A 16,770-nucleotide genomic window follows, 5' to 3' on the forward strand; every position below is an offset into this window, starting at 1 on the left:
ATCGGACTTTCTCGGTACGTGTGAAATGAATTAAAACGAATTAATCTTGACACGAACCTTTTTCCTTCGCATTCAAGTGGTGCCGAGTTTTAGCCCCGGGTCCATGGGGCGTTCATCCATTCCCACTAACATTCCCGACATTCTGCGTGACGGTGCTTTTGCCTTCGTTTGATTATATCTGCCACTTCCAGCGATTACTCATCGTGAGGTATCGATTCTGTAAAATGGAAAGACGAATGGCCCTCTTAGATAACAATCGTAAACATCAGTAATATCTCTTACGATCTCCAAAGCTATTTAGCATTCTACATACAGTGACTCGCACTAATATTCGGATGCTCTCAGAAAAACGAGAACTTTTTTAATATTGGACTGTACGATTTGAACTTTTTTCAGAAGTTAGAGCAACTGGTTTACTACATGTTGTGAAAAGAAATTGTTTCAAAAATTGCAACTGCTCAGAATTGCATTTTACAACTTTTATACAATATGTGGGCACATACTGAAAATTTCAAAAATACGTTTTGTAGATCTGTGCCAATTATACGTATTCTGAAAATTTCAATAAGATAAACCACTAAAAAAGATCGTGCATTAATTTTTAAGGCGTCGTTGAAAAGAGGAAACCCTAATCTTTAAATCTTAAAAATTTTTTCGAATTTTCCACACTTGTTTGAATACGCAGTATTTTCGAAAAAAATTATCTTCAATATCTCACCGGCTGCATCGTGAAAAGAAATCTTGAAATAAATTGAACGGTGGATTATGAAACTAGCGGCTTCTGGCTTTAAATCGATCGTCGTATAAAAATGATTAAAGGAAACGTAGAGAATGAACAGCTAAGTATACATGGTTGGCGACATAAGGGTTGAATTTTCATTTCTCAGAACTGGCATTGTGGGCCCTGTCGTTCCTTGAAGTGTTCACAAAGGAGAAGTTTCAATTTTCTTATCGACACAGATGTATAGATTCAGTATGTTCCTTGGACTGATCCTGGAACGCGTCAAAGTGAGAAATGTATGGCCAAGGTTCTCATGGGAAAAGTCAGTTTGATGAGCATTCCTCATCGTAGGACCTCGAACTACTTTATACGCCCTCAGGAATCCTGTCCGTGACCAAGGGTATCATGAATCTATATCGTGTATACCGTGCATATTGTACGCATCGTTTAATTTTTTCAAGACAGATGGCTCGTGTAATTAACCCTGGAGGCCGAGGGGCAGCCTTTCTGCGTCCTCCAGTTACGAAGTATTCCAAATTCATTATTTCTCTACGGTCCAAAATATTACAAAATAATTCTTCGTTTTATGTGTTTGAGACACGGAACATTCGTTTTGAATTTGTATCGAGTTTTCTATTTTAATTTTGCAATTTCTTATTTTACGATTACAATTTTACAATTAAATATAATTTCAAGATTAACCCTTTGCAGTCCGAATTACTTTTCAATTTTGTTTCCATCAACTCCCTATAATTTCTTGGGACAGTTCCTTGACCCAGTTTTGTTCACCAATTATTATTATTATTATTATTATTTTATATGGACCGAGTATAGCTCTCAAACTTTGTTGTAATTTATATTTGTGGAACTTATATTAGTTTTTAACTGTAAAATAATTCAATTAAATAAATAAGGAAGAACCAAATACATATAAAAGCCCGTTTTATCTACATTTTTCTTTTTCTTGTTTACATGTTTCTTTCTCTAAAATAGTACCAATAATGTCTTTGTTAAGTATGTTACCTTTACTTTTACTCATTTTTAATTTTGTACACTGTTTTCTGTAACACAATCTAATTGTGGGTCATGATTTACCGTGCTTTACACGGAACCGTGATCCTGTCACTGTGCAACGTGCATTGTCGAATCGATTTCACGTCAGCACATTTATTTCAGCGTGTATCTAAACGAAGAATTCGCCGACGGGGCGGCGTCTGCATTTTAATGAGATCAATATGTTTCGTAAACGTTAAATTATAATTTGAAATCACAAATTGAATATATCAGTACATATTTTATCTGTGCGACGACAAGGCAGAAAGTAATGTACGTTTCATTGAATTCTCCCGTCAGAATTTCATAATGAACAATTTCAGTAAAGTACACAATATTTTTTCCAATCGCGAAGACATGACAATACAAATTATTTGAAGTTTCAGAACGCTTTTCAAAATGATCACGAATCTCGAATCTTTACACGAAATAATAATTGTCTGCACCTATTACAAGAGAGAGAATTATTTTTGAACTCTTGTGTTTCTAATAATTTTTTGATTAATCTTTCACCGATATATTCGTGACATTTTTCTGATTAATCTTTCACCGATATATACGTGACATTTTTCTGATTAATCTTTCACCGATATATTCGTGACATTTTTCTGATTAAAATGACACCAAACACGATACAGTTTGGGTCAGATTTACTTGTTTGATCCACGATACAGTGACAGTAATTGAATAGTTATTTGTACAGGCTGTATAAAAAGTAATGGTCATCCGTTCTAGGGGTGAATCTACAGCTTTGCATCGGTGGACATTTGTAAGAGAAACAGAAAAGCGTCGCAAGTATGTCGGTAACAATTCCATAAATAAATAATTGAAAAACGAAGAGGTTTGTTAACGAATACTAATTTATTCGCGGAAATTCGTCGGCTGTTTTTGATAGCACTGCCAGTTTATAGGCACCCTGCACATTCAGAAACTAGTTCTATGATATAAAACCGGCGACTAGAGGTTGAGTGACAAGCCGCGAGCCGGCTGTCCTCGAAAAGCGGAAGATGAAGATTTGCAAACACTGCTCGATAAAGACCCGTCATAAACGCTGAAACAGCCTGCAGGTCAGTTCAGAGAACGCTTTATAACTGTGTCAAAGCGATTCCACGTGTCGGCGCGGATATAAAAGATAGAAAAGCGCTCGAAATTACATAAACATAATATTGAACCTGCCAATTGCCTGACTGCATTAAATCAATCATACTGTTTAACGATAAATCAATAGTAACGAATGGACTGCAAATCTTCGACCAAAATAAAACTGTTCTTCATGAATTATTTTCTAAATAATTTTAATACATTACAAATTGAATAGACTCGAATCATTTAACTTTTTTTAACGTCTCTACAATTTAAATTTTATCTACTCCATCTCGAATGTATATTGATGCATTCCATGATTTATTTACGCGAATTCAGTTAGGATTACGTCAAAATTTATTTCTCTTCTAATACATTGGATATCGTATTTTTAAATTAAATTTTGAAATTGTTTATTTAATTAGAGTTTACAGAAGTCCAATAATTAGTCAAAGATGTCGCGTTACGTAAAATTCACAGTTTAATTATTAGCAGATGGTTAATTCGTTTTTACAAGCCAAGTTTCACATTTAATTAAAAGTTTGCACCTCGAAGGGGAAACCGCAGAAGTCGTAAATTAGTTTACATCTTCATCATGCTTTGAAGATGGATTGCTCGAGCAAAAGGAAAACACATTTGATATTTCGCGGTTGTTTATACATATAATTATACTGCTCTGACACTCCCTGTTCACCCCCATCAAATTTATTAAATCAAGACATTCCAATATTTGTGAAACTTGCGCACAAATATAAATATTCCGTTTTAGTATACATCTTTCGTCATAGTATGTATTTTAGTACATTATGTTATACTCTTGTATACTAGAGAAACAAACAAACGAATTGACTTGCAAAATAGTAAATAAATGATATTGTCAACACATCCGTACTTTCCCGCTCGTTCTTCTTCTCGAGTTCCCGATAAATTCACGGTTCCTGGCGCTAAATGCAATTCGTACCTCGAGTTCGAAGCGCATTAAAAATACGAGACTGCTGGGAACATGAAACACAGGGATCCATCGCAATACCGCAAACCTGAAAACCCTCGCTCCATTTCGAACTTCCTCCTTTCTTTTTTTTCACATTTACTTTCCCCAGAACCTGACCTGTATTCGTGCTATACATTAAGATTGTATAATGTTCCCTTCTTTGCCGAACGTTGCTTCTCTTAGAAAATCCGTAAAACTCATTTTAGAAGTTTCACTTCTGTTATTAGTCCGATCTCGGCGGCTCCTCGACCTGCAGGTGCAAACTTTAATGTCCCTTCAGACAAAACGCGTTCACCAGCCTCGATATCCATGTAACTACATATCTGCGGAGCTCAGAATCATTTCAGGGAAAATCTGTGAATACAGCTCCGGAGTCAGTTGCGAGTTTCAACACGAATAGTAACTTGACCTCGAGTATTCACAAGCTACGGTGAATTTCCTATGGGAAATGTATAAATTAAAATCGAACGATTTTAAATGTTGAATTTAATTCATGTAATTTAATATTTAAATGTTAAATATGTTTAAATTTATATGGTTTCAATGACCGTTCCTATCTAGCGTTATTGATCTCTTGGTTTTTGACCAGAGGTGGGCATTATTTGGCGAAACAAATATTTCAAATACTATTTAATATTTTAGATTTTATTTTGCTTAAAGAAAGTAGTATTGTAAATAAGATTTATAATTCCGAATATAAAATATTTCTATTTTACCCATCTGAACCTCAAAATAAAATATTTCTATCTCAACAATTTCATCCACAAAATAAAATATATCTATTTTAACAATCTGAAACACGAAATAAAATATTTTACTTTTTGCATTGTTATAATACACTGGAATTCGAACCACTATTTTTAGCAATAATATTTAAAATTGAAATTGGAAAAAAGACGAAATACAAATATTTTCAATATTCTTCAAATAAAATACTATTTTCAAAAGAATTATTGCCTCAAATAAATTATCTTATTTTCAAAAATTTCGGCATCAAATAAAATTCTTTATTATTAAAGTTGTACAAATACTTTAAAATAAATAGGATTATTTACCATTTACTATTTAAAATACTGTTTTCCCCAGCTCTGGTTATGAGACGAGTATATTCGTCATGGAGAAATAGTATTTATCATTGACTGTTTAGGTTAAAATCTTTGTGTACTCTACAAACGTAAATTTGAAACATTTTTGGAAATTGGTAACACCATAGCTCGCAGTTTCCATAGTGCAGTCATCGTAGGTATTTCATGAGCCACCATTTGTATGCGACTCGAGGCATGAGCAGTCAATGTAAACTACGGGGGCGGAGCATTCGTAGAATGCCCTGAATTTTAGGGGAGTGCATTCTTCGAAAAAGTTAGAATTCCTAAAATGAAATGTCGTTCCCGTCAACTATTTCCATATTTACTCTTTCAAAGAAGCCTAACTCGACAGAAATCCTGAAATTATCACAACCATAAAATTCCTACGTGTCTTTAAATATTAGAGACGCTTATAATTTCCATTCCAATATTTCAGATTTACTTAAAATATAACATAAATGATAATATTTAGTTATTTAAAGAAATAAAACTTTTTTGTAAATTCTATTTCGATCTCGGAACGTACAATTATTTAAAAGAAAAGAATAAAAGTTCATGGAAGTAAAAGTTTTAGTTAGAACTTGTAAAATATCATATAAAAATAAAAATTTTGCTATTATTGGATCAAATACGTTCTCCAACAATATTAAAAAATTCAACGCATAATACTGTAATACTATTAAATAATTCTTACAATTATATTGGTATTTTCAATGTTCCATTTATTTGTAATATTTATGTGGATAATACGTACCTCACGGTTTGATTGTTTTATGGAATCTTTTTAAATGTGGATGTCCTAAAATAATTTGTAGAATTTAAAAAGAAATAAGAGATTTATTTCGACCTCTGATTTCTAACTATTATTTAGTAATTGTGTGAAATCAATAGCAACTAAATCGGACAACTATTAGGTTGTTATATTGAAATTGACGGACTGTTTCATTAATCAAAATGTGTCAATTTTGAACGAGAATATAGCAAAAATAAATAATACTAATGAACTGTCAATATATGTCAAATCTCGTTGCAATATTATTTATAACAGTTATTTTCATTTTACCTGGTATTCATGGCTGCAGTATAATATTTTTGTTGAATTTCAGCTCGTAACTTCTGCACACAAAAACCCATAAAACTGAAATTACTTTCAAACCATTAAATGTTACGATTCATCCTACACGGTATTATGGTTGTTCTATCGGCAAACCGAGTAATATCTTCCATAAGATCGCACAACTACGTTTTAATAGAATAATCGAATTATGACACGACTCCTTAAATTTTATTCCCAGACGAATTTTTTTAATATTTAAATGTTACTTCGCGTAGAAAAATTTCGCATGCGAATCATTTTTAAAGGTTTTAAATTAATCGATTCAACCATTGTCGATTACATTTTCATAAATTCGAAACTAGTAAAAATTTGATAGTCATAAAATGTTGTTTATAATGTACAATTACTAGACTGTAAATCTTTATGCAAAATGAAAATTTTTCTACATCAATTGCGAAATTCAAGAGTCAATAAAAACTTCTTCAATAACTTCGAAAAGTTGAAAATAATACATCGTTGCTCGTAATTCTCCTAATGTCTCTTCTGTTGTAAATTGTAGCTGTAAATGTTTGTCATGAATACAGAAAATCCAATAATTGCTCTTGTGTAAATAGTAAACCCGCCACTGTATGAAATATTACGTTAATATTGCAATTTAATTGAAATGAATGGGTTCAATGAAATAATGCGTTTACGATTTATACAAAAAATGTTCAAAAGGTGCTGGGATATCAAATCTGGACCTACAAATGTTATTACCAAACTGCGGATTTTTATGCATTTATAAAGAAATTGGCTGAGTGAAATGTAAAACAGTAAAGAATAACAAAATTTTAAGAACATTGCAATGTTGTTTTTCATGCAATGAAATCATTAAGGGATGAGATTAATTTTTATTTTATTCCTGCTCCCCACAATCAATGAAGAATATTTTTATTTCGCATAAAGATCCGCAGGCTAGTTATTACCAATGAAAATAGAAATTAATTTGGTACCAGTTTCTGAAAATTTGTCTATAAAAATTGAAAATTGCATAATCATCCGCAGTCTACTCATAATGTTCAGTTAACCGACTCCATCTATACTACAGTATTATACAAATGTTATCACGGCTTGAATATCAATAGAAAATTCTCGTTTCTTCGTAATAAAATCTTCACACGGTGTTTGCTATGTCGACACGATCATAACATGTTTGCTGTCGTTTATGCCACGTAATAAAATTGTTACGAGCATTAGTAAGGGTAACTACCCTTAACGCTTCATCAATGCTGCACGGGAATTGACCTAGAACGTAGAACCCTTTATAGTTGCGAACAATTGACTCCATTTTTTGCGCTTGAACCAAACTTCAACCCTTCACGCCCTGAATTATGTCATTTTTATTTTCCATTGCTATTTTTACTCCGGACACGTCAAGATTGTAAGATGTTAAGTATAAATAGGTTTGTATAAATAATTAATGTAATTTAATTACAATGTACTTTATAATTGTACTCCAATTGCAATTACGAATTACATTGTAACTTAATTGAATGAAGATCTGAATTATAAATTACAATATCAGTGAATTACGATGTAATTCAATTACAGCTTAGCACATTAGCTGCTTAGTACATTCTAAAAGCTAATATGCATATGATTAAATATTTAAAAAAACACATCATCAGTTTGTATAAATGTGTTTATGTAATACTGGACTTCTATTTTGTTTTTAAGATATGCTTGTTAAATACTCGATTGTTTCCGGAAACGATGCCTCGTTAATCCACTGCAGTATTGAACTTATGAATTCGACAAAGGTCAGCATACTGCAGGTTACCCAACAGTGTACACAATTCCCTTATCTTAATCCGCCGATGTACTCTAGTGAATTACGCCAGAGTGTCTATGTTTGCCATTCCTTTTCATCCGACGTGTCCATAAGCCACATTGTTGACAAATTACCACATATTGTACAATGTTTCCGTGTACGACTACATCAACACGAGTACTGACATTCTCGAACTAAATATTTCAACACCAAATACCACCTCCCGAAAAATTGCCTATACTTAAACCGTGATAATTTCATAACAAATGGTGGTACGACAATAAATTTGGACTCATTTTAAGCTAGAAGTCTCTACTTTCATGATCCAACGTTCATTTGATTTTGAGAATTTTATTTATGATGTAGCGAGCGAGAAACTGTAGACATAATTTTTCTCGGGAACCCAGTACACTCAAACGTCTGTGAAAACTTCGAAAAATTTTTTTCAGTGACTGAAACTACAATGGATTTAAAGATTGAAGTACATCGATTTTTCAGGAGCCGTTGTAAAGAGGGGACTTCAACCATCAAATCTATGGTAGCTTCATTTACGATAAAAATTTTTCGAAGTTTTCGACGACGTTTGAATTTGCAGCATTTTCGAAGAAAAATAGGTTGGGCTTCCCATTAGCTGTTTTATGTAAAATATCTTGGAGGAAAACGAACACTACGTTGCGAAAGTAGAGGCTTCAAACTTTAAAATGAGCCCGGTCATTTGGTTTTATTATTTATTTTAGCGAAATTATCGACGATGTTTTGATTTAATCCGTATACTTTGAAGTCTCTCGAAACTCGTTACACATTTATATGTGTATAACAAAAATTTAACGCGGCTGTAATACAAGTTTACCGATTAGGCAAAGGAGGTTACTCGGAGACACGCTTTTAAGAGGATGTAAACTTTAATAAATACGCTCTGGGTGCTTTTCGTGCAAACTTCTGCACCGTTTTCCGAGGGTGAAGACTGGAATATTGTTTAAAGGGTCTATAAATGGTTATGCGTTTAATATTATCAGACTGCAGATTTTTATGTAAAATAAAAATTGTCTGTATTAATTTCAAGGTACAGGGACAGTTGTTTCTTTGCTTAATAATTTTATCGAGTTGGAAACAATACCAGCTACATTTTAAAGTAACAGTTTTATTAATCAGAGAGAGAGAGAGAGAGAGAGAGTTATGAAAATAATAATTTTGTTTGTCAATTATAAGTTACAAACTTCTCTGCTTTAAAAATGGTTTAAAGCTGAAAATAATATGTTGACGACCTTAAATTATTTTATTCTCTCGTCCGTTCTAAACTGCACATTTTTTTCCATAAATGTCTACAATCTAGTCATCACAATTTGCAACAATTATCTCTCAAAGTTTTACAAGTCGGTATCCTATCAAAGGTGGCGTTCAGTTCATTGAAAATCAGGCATGAATTTTTGCAATCATCCAGTTACATACTCATTAGATGTTTAAAAATGCGAATCTGCATTTCGCAACAGTACTTGTCACATGGACAATAAAACTAGTTTTATTAGCACAATGGATCTAATAATATGATCACTAGACAGCGGATCTCGCAAAATAAAAATGTTTTACATTGCGTGTGGGAAGCAGGAATAACATAAAAATTGATTTCATCCCTTAACGACTCTGTTACAATTAAAATTGCAATATTCTTGAATTTTTAAAATTCATTTATTGTTTTATACTTCGTCCAACCAATTTATTCATAAATGCAGAAACATCCGCAGTCTATTGATCACGTATCGGACAGATTGATGATGAATCGACTGCGGGCTTTATGCATTTATGGTAAACATGGATAGGTAAAATATAAAACAATAAAAGGATTGAAAGAATTTAAGAGTGTCGTTTATATTACCATCAACTTATTCAAATGATTAAAGGAAGAAATACAATTTTTATTTGGTTCCAGTACCTTGCAATTAATACATACAATTTTTATTTTGCATAAAGATCCGCAGTCTAATGATGAGTTTTGCACGAGACGAGAAATTTTGCAATGAGACGGCCATTTTCGCGATTTTCACTGCTCAAAGCTGCAAGTGCACGCGTCGGATCGCGGTCCGGGATGAAAAAAAATAAGTATCGAGTGATTATCGGGATTTATGATATTTTTCAGGAACGGAAGACGCATCGTTCGCACAAGGACGGGTCTACAGCGCAGTAGAGACGATCGATGCAGCAACCGGCACAACCAGAGCCACCCCCAGATCGCACTTCCCTGCTCCTGCTTCTCTGTCTCTTCTCTCTTGGTCATGGCATCTCTTTATTCCCCTTTGCTCATCGTGCTACTTTTCCCTCAGTTTCTTCCTGTCACCTCAACTCCCATTCCTCTTTCATCTCCGCGGCTATTTTTAACACTTTCTTCCTTCCATTCTTTAATTTGCAAATAGCTGAGAAGTCTTCGGACGAAAGTTGAGCACGAGCCCCTGGAGTTATTAAGTTCCAGTTATTGGAAGATCGTTTCTGTGGACTCCAGCTATCGAGCCAACAATTTCTGCAATAATTATTTCATTTCGCCGTTCCATTTATCGTCATGATTATACACGTGAAATCTCAATTTCAATATTAACTCTGTTTAAAACATGTCGATTTTATGTTATAATTATCTTCCTTGTTGGTCCACTACTGACTGTGTTAGTGTGGTTTAATATCCACGATATACAATTCACCATGGAATAAATTAATTGTGTAACGTATTCTAATAATTTATTTTGGAGTCGATTGAAAGACGACTTTCACATGTTATAGTTTATTGAAAAATTTATTGAATAGTTAAAATGCTGTGGTTGAAGTGTTAACATTGATGCAAAAACCAGGTACGAGTACTCGACTATAATTGTATATTTTACAACATACATACGCTAGAATATACTCTTGAATATTTAAATTTATTATTAAAATTATTAAAAGGCAATATTAAAATTTAATATACTGTAATAAACATACAATGAATTGCAACTTTCATTTTGTTTGACGATTCCCAACTTCCATTCAATTTATTTATTTATGTTTTATGTAGCAGAGTAATCAATAAAAAATTTCTGGTTTCTCAGTTTTCTCTTCATGAAAAAAAGTCAACGAAATAATTTATGCAAATATAGTTATTTATGTTATGTAATAGTGAGTTTTATTAATCAATTATAGGTACGTGTATATGTGATAGTAAATTTTATTAATCAATTATAGGAATATATGTGATAGTAAATTTTATTAATCAATTATAGGAATATATGTGATTGTAAATTTTATTAATCAATTATAGGAATATATGTGATAGTAACAGTTTTATTAATCAATTATATGTATGTAAAAAATAGAAGTTTGTTGCAAAGCCGATAAAAATCGAATTTCTCGTGTATATATGAATAAAATTCGCGACATAATAATTAGACAGCGGATCTATATGCAAAATAAAAATTTTCCACCTGAATTGCAACAAACTGGAGTGACATATAAATTTATTTCCTCTCTTAATATGTTCGATGAAAATAATATAAAAGGGTTGAAAATAATATAAAAGTGTTTTGGAATTCGTCTAAGGTTTTCAATGTTTTAAATTACACCTACTCGTTTTTGTCATAAATGCATAAAATCCGCTGTCTAGTAATAATTACGGTAAGTAATTCTTCAGGAAACTGTTTCTTCATTACATCCACTGTGCACGATCTCTGTGTAAGCTATCTCAAGCTAATGAATTAGGTGAAGCGTTTGACGTGCGAAATGGATGGCTGTTAGCATTAAATACGAAGTAATATATACGATATTAATTAATTATAGTACACTCCTCACTGATACAAGCTTTCGAAATATCTGTGCCTTTCGAAATTGCATGAACCGAAACGATAGAGATTTCGCAAAGCGAGGGCGCAGTATAAATAATTTACGTTATTGCCGAATGAAGTATAACTTCTCGAGATTTCATTACCGTATTAAAATTCCACTATGCCTGCTGGAGGAAGTACTCGTGATAATATTAACTGACTTTGATATGAAGATAGCGCGTTTTTTAAAAATTGCAGCACGCTGTTATACTGATATTTTGATTATGCAACGTTGGACTTTCTGCATTCGTCTACTTTTGTCGTCAAAAGACTGTACATCTTTATGCAAAGTTAAAATTCTCCAGGGAACATATTTTCTGTAACGAAAATGACAACTTGAAAGACACAGGAACGAAACAAAAAGTTATAGCATTTCTTTATTTAATAATTCGAATAGGATGAAGATGAAATTAAATTTTTTAATTCTCTTTGCCTGTCAATTGTTGTAACTGCCGATCTTTATCTATATAAATAAAAATGTAAATGTCAGTTTGTTTGTAATCGAACATCTCCGTAACGGCTGAACGTAGAAAGCTGGGATTTGAGCCATTAGACGCAACGTTTCTTCGGGAAGGTTTATGAGAAATCAGCATGCGAAAAAGTCTATTTGTTCAAGAGTTTTGACAATTTTTTCACCGGCTACAACGCTAACTGCTTACTTTAAGTTATGTGAATGTGACGCGTTTTCGAAAACAGCGTGCACTAAGGCGATGAATAATACAATGTTTCATTTTTTCGTGTGACATAAAACACCTTCTGGCGAGCATTTCGATTGAAAAGGTCAAACAAAATATTTTCAGATCGTAGGACGGAGTATTGAATTCCGTAGGTGGTCCAATTGTCGAATTTCGCACCGTTCGAGTGTTTCCTCGAGGGAGCACTAAAAAATATCGTGTTTCAACATGTACTGGCAAAAATAAAGGACAATGGACCAGCGCAGACTTTACTGGACAGAATCCAGGAACGATTTTACTGTAGCTCTAAGCTTGTCTTATACCGTAAAGCTCAGCGCACATATAAACACTTGTTCGCTTGAGCTGAACTCGAAAATTATTCAAACCGTGTCTATGCGACAGTTGTTGCGCTAACAGTGGAAACTAAGAAATACTTTCGACGAGTTCAAGAGTACCCACAATGCTCAAACAATTAGATAACTTACGTAAAACCACATTTGACAAAAGAATGAACAATAATCACTGAATAACAATTTATATCGTCACCATAGTGCATATTAATTTTAGTATGATGCTGAATTGTTTTCAACTAGAAAGTTGAATTTGCTTGTAATTAGACATTTTATGCATTTATAACACAAACGAGGTGTAATTTGAAACAGTAAAAACATTAGAAGAATTTAAAAATACTGTTGTATTATTTTATTCAACCCATTGAACATATTAAGAGCGAAAATAAATTTTCATTTCACTCCAGTTTGTTGCGATTTATACAGAACATTTTTATTTTGCATAAAGATCCGCATGGATTTATTTTATGTGTGTACGTTACGTTTCAATGCTAACAGTGGCTTCATAAAATTATTAAGAGAAAAAATAAATATTTGCGCAGCTCCTGTTTCTTGTAATTGACTTGGAAAATTTTTATTTTGCATAAAGATCTGCATGGATTTATTTTATGTGTGGACGTTACGTTTCAATGCTAACAGTGGCATTAAAAACGGGAATAAAAATTACTGAAAATACCCGGTGTAGATCGGTTTATCGTTGAACCGAGCGACGCAATGATTAACCAGCTTATTTTTATGGAAATCGGATTTCGTGACACGCTACACCTGAAAATGTATAATCTAACGAGGTACAGTAGTTTACATGTATGGCTATGGAAACGAGTAATTATTAAATTTGATTTCCATAAGCTCCTGTTACTTTGAGTCTGTTAAAGCAGTAAACTAATAAACATTAAACGGCAATATGGAAAGTGAATGAAACTAATAAACTAATACTACATGCACTCATGCCTGTTTATTCCATAATGAGTCTGCGCTATTGCATCAAATCACCATCATAGAATTATAGAACAGTTTGTTGCCGATCAAATCACATAATTAAAATCCTACTGTGTATTAGAATATGTTGCAAAATGATTTCACCCCTCGTGAATACACTGCAAATTAATAATATTCAAATCATTCCCTGAATTTTGCAATTAATAGATCGATTATATGCAATATAGTTAGACAGTAGATATTGTGCACTAGTAACAAAATTGGGAGGATGCTATTTAAAGCAATAGACTCTTTGAGTATGAAAACGTCGAAATATATTATTTTTAACTTACTAAAATGATTATAAGAAATTTGTACACGATTAAATAATTTGTTTTATGTTCTGAATGCAAGTAGTCACGGAAGTGAGAAACGTAATTCGAAAACATTGACTGTAAACTGATATTTGTGTCATAATACCGATGTGTACGGAAAGAACGAAAATTTTCCGGCCGATTGCCAAGCTGAAATGAATTTTAAACTCACAAAGACTACGAAATAATTTCCTTACATTTTTCACGCAATTGGCTACGACCGAGAAATGAAAAATGCTAAGCCCTGGCGGGGCGCGAGTTGAACGCCACAGAGAACGTAATAAGCCGCCGCGCCGTGCTGCTTTCCTCAATTAGGTTACGATTAAGGGAAATACGGGTCTAGTCACGCGAATTTATTGCCGGTCGCTAACACAATAACACGCTGCTTCGCGATATTCTATAGTCGTCGAGTGTTGAGCAGATATTTACACATCTTCGCGTTGTTACAAGAATTCGCGGAGACTTTTAATTTAACCCGACGTTAGTTAGGTGGGGTCTCACAGACCCCAGAGATTTTAGATTGATTGTAACATGGTAAAGATGTTTCATTAATCGAGTATTTTTGAATAATATTATAATAATAATTTAATTTCGTGGATCTGCGTTTTTACTCGGATAAATTGCAAGCCTCTTAAGCAATACCTAATATTATATTTATGAAAGAGGTATTTATTTCTATAATACAATATATTATTTCGGTGGGTCTGTGAGACCCCACCTTACCACTTACGATACATTTTCCCACCTTACCAACGCCGGGTTAAAAATATTTTAATTTTTAAGAGAGTTTAAGCATCAAGATTGCGGATTTCTGATCGCGGTAGGGTAGCCGTCATTCCTCTGCCGTGTAGGTTTTGGGCCATTACCACCCATGTGTTCGACAAATTGTCACCCAACATGTGGTCAACGTGTTCACGCTCCTGTCGCAACCGATTACCTATTGTCAGCGTTATAACTACGTACAAACAACATCGCAACTAGGATCTACTAACCAAGCATTTGTATATGTATAGCTTTCCATAGAATATATTCACACCATAAGAATCACCCTGTTGCCCACCTTCATCGTTAAAATGTTAAATACAACGCACCCTTTATAAAATATAAAATATTAAAACAATTTAACAATTTAACAATTAAAATTAATTAACAATTTAAAATTAATTACTAAAATTAATGTGACTAGATTGACTCTAGTGTCATGGGTGTGTGCGTTTTGTTTAACTTCTTCTAACCAAATCTTCCGTTTAATTTTTTCTAATAAATTGGGGTCCTTTTATACAATACAAAAAAATATTTTGCGAATTTTTATGTAAAATAAAAGTTGTCTGCAATAGTTGCAACATACAGGAACTGAAAAGACATTTATTTTCTGAAACAATTTTACTGGGTTGAAAATGATACAACAGTTTATAGACTTTTAAAATGTTTTTGCTGTTTCGCCTTCGTTCTACTCATTCTTGTCATAAATGCATAAATAAATGTATAGAACTACTGCAAGTGACGAAATCAATTTGTTCAGAAGTTCCAAAATGGCGTAACAACAATAAAACCAATACAAATAAATATTACTGCATCGTACAACTCCAATTTTTATTTAACAATTATTGAAATTATAAGAATACCTTCACTGTAAATCGTGAAATAAATATCTGTATCCAAGCACGTACAATAATAAAAATGGTGTATAACTTCTGAATGAATTAAATCTTGTAAGTTTCAGAAGGCAATAAGTACGTCTTTGTTGTTAAAATCGGTTAAAAGATTTCTACTTCATTAAGTACCAACTAGGCAATCAAGGCGTTCAATGACGTGATTAATGGCTGTCCCGAAGGTTAAAGTAGTGGTAAGGGTGCATGGAAAAGGATTGAATAGCCTCGAGTCTGCCTTGTTGGACGCTGATAGTCTTGAGCTTCCCCAAGGGACGAATAAGGATTTGTTACTATACATAGTTTCTCTCTGGAGACTGTTAACATTCAGCCGTAGACAAATTTAATTAGAGCACAAATTAAACTGCTATTGAACTGCATTGGTCGTTTATTTCCTACTTACAGTGGTTCGAAGATTTAGTTTATTCATTCCCTGCTCGTAATACTTCTCGTAATTATGCGAACGACAGAGACTTTACTGATGATACTGATTAATAAATGTCTGATGCTGTCGATACCATAAATTACTCTTTATTAAAACAATTAACAGTTCTCCTCTTGCACAGTGATTTCAATTTCAGATATCCTGAATGTCTATTCTTGACATAAACAAATCTTTTAACATCACAAGTGGATCTCGGTTACTTTTTTATAAACGTTATAAACTGCATATTTATTTAGCTAAAGTCGATTATCGCTTATAGCGACTACATCAGAATATTCTAATGAATTTTAGAATATATTAATGAAACATTTTTCCTCTATTGTATACTTTTTATTTTTTTAAGTTCAATAATTCGCAAATTTTTTCACGTTTCCTTATTCTTAAGTAATTATTAATATTCTAAATAATACAACACAGAGTAATATAAAATTCTTTAAGTGTTCTTACTGTTTTACATGTGGTTTACTCATTTTTTTAACGAATTTATTAACAAAGGTATTCTTATTATTCTTATAGGAATTATTAATAAAATTCGAGAGATTTCTCCTATTCAGTAAAATCTTATTCACTAATTCTTCACGAATTGAATTTCACTTTTGTCTACATTTTATGAGAAAGTCAATTGCAAAAATTGCAGAAAAGCAATAAAAAAACTATCGAAGATGTTACTCAATTTTTTTCGACGAATGCCAGGAATATCTGAGTAGCAAAATATTCA

The 16,770-nt window shown here is 32.7% G+C and overlaps 1 protein-coding gene across 5 annotated transcripts in view; it reads right to left on the reverse strand.

Annotated features, from left to right (window-relative positions):
- The window catches only part of LOC143207485 (putative G-protein coupled receptor CG31760), a 50,841-nt gene that overhangs the window by 18,703 nt on the left and 15,368 nt on the right, over positions 1–16,770 (reverse strand). For all 5 annotated transcript variants that reach the window (XM_076421022.1, XM_076421020.1, XM_076421021.1 and 2 more), the window contains exon 2: positions 58–217. The gene's annotated coding sequence lies outside the window, so the exon portion shown is untranslated. The remainder of the gene's footprint in view (positions 1–57; positions 218–16,770) is intronic.

This window comes from Lasioglossum baleicum, chromosome 3 (genome assembly GCF_051020765.1).
Source record: "Lasioglossum baleicum chromosome 3, iyLasBale1, whole genome shotgun sequence".
Lineage (NCBI taxonomy): Eukaryota > Metazoa > Arthropoda > Insecta > Hymenoptera > Halictidae > Lasioglossum > Lasioglossum baleicum.